This window comes from Oncorhynchus mykiss, chromosome 25 (genome assembly GCF_057628025.1).
Source record: "Oncorhynchus mykiss isolate SJ-2025 chromosome 25, ASM5762802v1, whole genome shotgun sequence".
Taxonomy (NCBI): domain Eukaryota; kingdom Metazoa; phylum Chordata; class Actinopteri; order Salmoniformes; family Salmonidae; genus Oncorhynchus; species Oncorhynchus mykiss.
Window position 1 is genome coordinate 37,719,701 of NC_143046.1, and position 5,636 is coordinate 37,725,336.

Genomic DNA, 5,636 nt, shown 5'->3' on the forward strand with positions numbered 1-5,636 from the left:
CTAGATAACTGACAGTGGGGCTGTTTTGAAGCCACCGTGCAGCCATTTTATTATTCCTCCTCTGTCGTAAAAACAAAATGAATATTTTTTGAAGCTATAGAAATGCATTTTTAAATTTGACAAGTACATTCCATTACAGACACCTTAAAGCTGGAATCCTTCACGGTAAAGCAAACAACTAACACTTTCTTCGTCCCCCCCCCCCCTCCCCCTCCGGACATCATTGCAGCGTGGTAGAACATGTACCGCAATTTTCTTGTTGCCATGTTGTGCAATGCTCCTCACCTCCGCTTTGTCAAACAAAACAACAACAACAGCCGTGGGGCAGTCAGTGACACTGTTTCCACTACTGCGGATTCCATCTTTAATGTATACTTTTAAAGTGAACTGAACAATTAAAATGTAAAAAAAATATATATATATGAAAACGTATTCCATAGTCTTTTTGGAGAGTACTAATGTTGCAACAAAGAATGACTTAAATCCGTGTAATTTTATCCTTGTAACATTTTGTTGAAATACTGTGGAATTCCAATAATTCCTATGGATGGACTGCTCCTTCTGGGGAGGGCCAATGTTGCACAGCTTCTCATTGGCCATTACATAGCATCAGAAATCCAGGGTTTATACACATCATTGACTGCAACTTGAGCATCGAGCCACACGTAACAACCTGGACTAGAAGAAGTGCAACTGTCATACCTATACATATTTACATTTATCAGCCTACTTGTTGATGTGCTTTATTTCCCCTAGACTCACAACTGGAATAAGTTATAATGAACACCGAAAGCCAGGTAAGCAATGACTTGTCTGTCTTGTTGTAAGCCCAAGCAGTAGCCGTCTGTGTAATAAGGCACCCATTGGTTTTTTGTTTTTTTTATCTGAGGAAATCTCTTTATAATGCATGTATTGAATCTATTACTATTACCCCAGGTGATCAAGTGCAAGCCAGCAGTAGCATGGCAAACCCCTGTCTATTGAGAGGGTGGAGGTTGCCCCACCTAGGGCTCACAAAGTGCGCATAAAGGTAACCACAACTTTCCACTAAGATAAACATTTCCCAGACCAATGCTTATGTAAAGCCTAGTGCTCGCAGGGATATTAACCTAAAGAATAAACTGTGTGCTGTTTCTGTTGATTGCAGCAAGTGGAATGTGCCACACTGACTAGGGGTACCTCTATGAGACTGGTGTATGCATGCATCCCACTGGTTCTGGGCCACAAGGGGTCAGGCGTGGTGGAAGGTGTCAGCCCTGGAGTCTCCAAATTCTCACCAGATAAACCAGTAAGAATCATGTTTTTGTGACTAAAAATGTAGTTGTGTTGTTATTCTTCTACCATTGATCTGTTCTAGGCTATTTTGAGACCTTGAGGCTAGAATCCATAGTTGCTACTTCCCTGTTTTGACTTAAATGAATTACATACACATTGATTCTTAAAGAATATCACTTATAAGTTCCTCATGAGCTTAGTTCAATTGTTGTTCCCCTTCAGAACCCAAAATATAAGCTTGTTTTACTCCAATAAGGTGAATGTAAACAAACACTGTATAACATGGTTAAATCTATACATTTGATATTATGGATGGTCAGTCCTTGCATCCTTTCCTGTGGCGGTCCTCGTGAGAGCCAGTTTCATCATAGTGCTTGACGGGTTTTGTGACTGACTACACTTGTCGAAATTTTGAAAGTTCTGGAAATTTTCCGCATTGACTGACCTTCATGTCTTAAAGTAATGATGGACTGTCATTTATCTTGATTATTTGAACTGCTCTTGCCATAATGTGGACTTTGTCTTTTACCAAATAGCGCTATCTTCTGTGTACCACCCCCACCTTGTCACAACACAACTGATGGGCTCCAACGCATTGAGAAGGAAATAAATTCCACAAATTAACTTTTAACAACGCACACCTGTTAATTGAAATGCATTCCAGGGGACGACCTTGAGAGAATGCCAAGAGCTGTCATTCCTTAAAAAATGTTTAAAAATATTAATTAGTATTTTTATTGTTATTTATTCATATATATATATATATATATATATATATATATATATATATAATTAATTATAATGCTTTATTTAACTAGGCAAGTCAGTTAAGAGCAAATTCTTATTTACAATGACAGCCTACACCAGCCAAACCCAGGCCAATTGCGCACTGCCCTATGGGAATCCCAATCATGGCCGGTTGTGATACTGCCTGGATTTGAACCAGGGACTGTAGTGACGCCTCTAGCACTAAGATGCAGTGCCTTAGACCGCTGCGCCACTTGGGAGCCCAAGGCAAGAATATAAAATTATTATTTTTTTGGTTACTATATGATTCTATTTGTTATTTCATAGTTTTGACGTCTTCACTATTATTCTACAACATATTTTTTTTTTGTAAAAATAAAGAAAAACCCTTGAATGAGTAGGTGTGTCCAAACTTTTGACTGGTACTGTATGTACTTTCAGTGCTGTTTCGTGCTAAGTGCCGTCTTGTGTCTCAACAGGCTTAAATGTGATGTCAAGACAATTATAGGATTCCATAACCCTCTTCGTGTTGAGCCTGGCTCCACATGTGTAGTGCTCGGGTTGGGGGCTGTGGGCCTAGCTACAGTCATGGGCTGCAAAGTTGCCGGGGCTGCCAGAATCATCGCAGTGGATATCAATCCGGGCAAGTTTGACAAGGCTGAGGTGTTTTGGGCCACTGAGTTTGTGAACCCCAAGGACCACAGCAAGCCCATCCAGGAGGTGCTGGTGGAGATGACCGGCAAAGGGGTGGACTTCTTTCTTTTTTTATCCTTTCAAATGGTAAAATTCAAAGCAATTGGGCTACAGGGAAGACGGTTTGTGTGGTCACTCACCTCCGTTGTGGGTATTGGCCCGCTATAGTCTGGTGGTGTCAGTATAAAAATGGCCAGAATAACATAGCTAATGGACAAACCGTCTCAGTTCTGGAATGTCTTCCTTTTTCTTCCTGAGAGCTGCCTGGAGAGGTGTAAGGATGCCTGGAGTGTCTGTCGTAGGATGGACAGAGGTAGGGTAGATATCTCTAGTCCCTTAAGACCTCTTGGTGGTCTTGGAAGTGGACATACTTTGGAAGTGAGTTGACGATATGAGACATACAGTGCCTTGCGAAAGTAAGGGGGCCGACCCCCTTGAACTTTGCGACCTTTTGCCACATTTCAGGCTTCAAACATAAAGATATAAAACTGTATTTTTTTGTGAAGAATCAACAACAAGTGGGACACAATCATGAAGTGGAACGACATTTATTGGATATTTCAAACTTTTTGAACAAATCAAAAACTGAAAAATTGGGCGTGCAAAATTATTCAGCCCCTTTACTTTCAGTGCAGCAAACTCTCTCCAGAAGTTCAGTGAGGATCTCTGAATGATCCAATGTTGACCTAAATGACTAATGATGATAAATACAATCCACCTGTGTGTAATCAAGTCTCCGTATAAATGCACCTGCACTGTGATAGTCTCAGAGGTCCGTTAAAAGCGCAGAGAGCATCATGAAGAACAAGGAACACACCAGGCAGGTCCGAGATACTGTTGTGAAGAAGTTTAAAGCCGGATTTGGATACAGAAAGATTTCCCAAGCTTTAAACATCCCAAGCAGCACTGTGCAAGCGATAATATTGAAATGGAAGGAGTATCAGACCACTGCAAATCTACCAAGACCTGGCCGTCCCTCTAAACTTTCAGCTCATACAAGGAGAAGACTGATCAGAGATGCAGCCAAGAGGCCCATGATCACTCTGGATGAACTGCAGAGATCTACAGCTGAGGTGGGAGACTCCGTCCATAGGACAACAATCAAGTCGTATATTGCACAAATCTGGCCTTTATGGAAGAGTGGCAAGAAGAAAGCCATTTCTTAAAGATATCCATAAAAAGTGTTGTTTAAAGTTTGCCACAAGCCACCTGGGAGACACACCAAACATGTGGAAGAAGGTGCTCTGGTCAGATGAAACCAAAATTGAACTTTTTGGCAACAATGCAAAATGTTATGTTTGGCGTAAAAGCAACACAGCTCATCACACTGAACACACCATCCCCACTGTCAAACATGGTGGTGGCAGCATCATGGTTTGGGCCTGCTTTTCTTCAGCAGGGACAGGGAAGATGGTTAAAATTGATGGGAAGATGGATGGAGCCAAATACAGGACCATTCTGGAAGAAAACCTGATGGAGTCTGCAAAAGACCTGAGACTGGGACAGAGATTTGTCTTCCAACAAGACAATGATCCAAAACATAAAGCAAAATCTACAATGGAATGGTTCAAAAATAAACATATCCAGGTGTTAGAATGGCCAAGTCAAAGTCCAGACCTGAATCCAATCGAGAATCTGTGGAAAGAACTGAAAACTGCTGTTCACAAATGCTCTCCATCCAACCTCACTGAGCTCGAGCTGTTTTGCAAGGAGGAATGGGAAAAAATTTCAGTCTCTCGATGTGCAAAACTGATAGAGACATACCCCAAGCGACTTACAGCTGTAATCGCAGCAAAAGGTGGCGCTACAAAGTATTAACTTAAGGGGGCTGAATAATTTAGCACGCCCAATTTTTCAGTTTTTGATTTGTTAAAAAAGTTTGAAATATCAAATAAATGTCGTTCCACTTCATGATTGTGTCCCACTTGTTGTTGATTCTTCACAAAAAAATACAGTTTTATATCTTTATGTTTGAAGCCTGAAATGTGGCAAAAGGTCGCAAAGTTCAAGGGGGGCCGAATACTTTCGCAAGGCACTGTATTAAAGCCTGACTAAGTGCAGCTGATCTAAACATTGTTTGTACCATAACAGTGAAAAGTGAATTGTCATAAGCTAACAATAATGATCTTGACTGTGCATGTCATCTGTAATGTCATGTTATAATGCTGTTTTGTACCCCCTGTGATGAAGGGTTCAGGTGTAGTGTTACAAATGCACTTCATATGTCTATATGAAATATATGACAAAAAATGAACAAATACACATGCACATGGTGTCATTTTCCAACAGGGTGGAAGAGTTTGGAGAGTGTCCCCAAACTCGTTGGGGAGTACATGAACAAGAAACTTAAGCTGGATGTGTTTGTGACCCACACTCTGACCCTGGATCAGATCAATGAGGCTTTGGACCTCCTGAACGGTGGGAAGAGGTGAGAGCTCTCAGTGTGTGTGTGTGGAAACTAGACAGCTGAGTTATGTCCAATATAGTGCCGTGAAAGACCTAAAGCCAATGAGATGTTCTGGCAGGACCTGAAGTGAGCAGTTTATGCTCGAAAACCCACAACTGTCGCCCGAAGCAGTTCTGCATGGAAGAGTGGGCCGAAATTCCTCCACAGCGATGTGAGAGACTGATCAACAACTACAGGAAGCGTTTGGTTGCAGTCATTGCAGCTAAAGGTGGCAAAACCAGTTACTGAGTATAAGGGGGCAATTACTTTTTCACACAGGAGCATTGGGTATTGCATAACTTTGTTTATTAAATAAATGAATGAAGTATCAATCTCTTTATTATTTGTTCACTCAGGTTCCCTTGACCTAATATTAGGTTTTGGTTGAAGATCTGATAACATTCAGTATCCAAAATATGCAAAAATAGAGAAAATCAGAAAGGGGGCAAATACTTTTTCACAGCACTACTTAACA

The 5,636-nt window shown here is 41.1% G+C and overlaps 1 pseudogene across 1 annotated transcript; it reads left to right on the forward strand.

Moving 5' to 3' along the window:
* The first annotated feature begins 779 nt into the window (after nt 1-779).
* On the forward strand, nt 780-5,263 carry LOC149971814 (alcohol dehydrogenase class-3-like; annotated as a pseudogene). Its single transcript, XR_016491545.1, has 5 exons — nt 780-797; nt 937-1,029; nt 1,140-1,305; nt 2,502-2,837; nt 4,964-5,263. The product of XR_016491545.1 is annotated as an alcohol dehydrogenase class-3-like (transcript).
* The last annotated feature ends 373 nt before the right edge of the window (nt 5,264-5,636 follow it).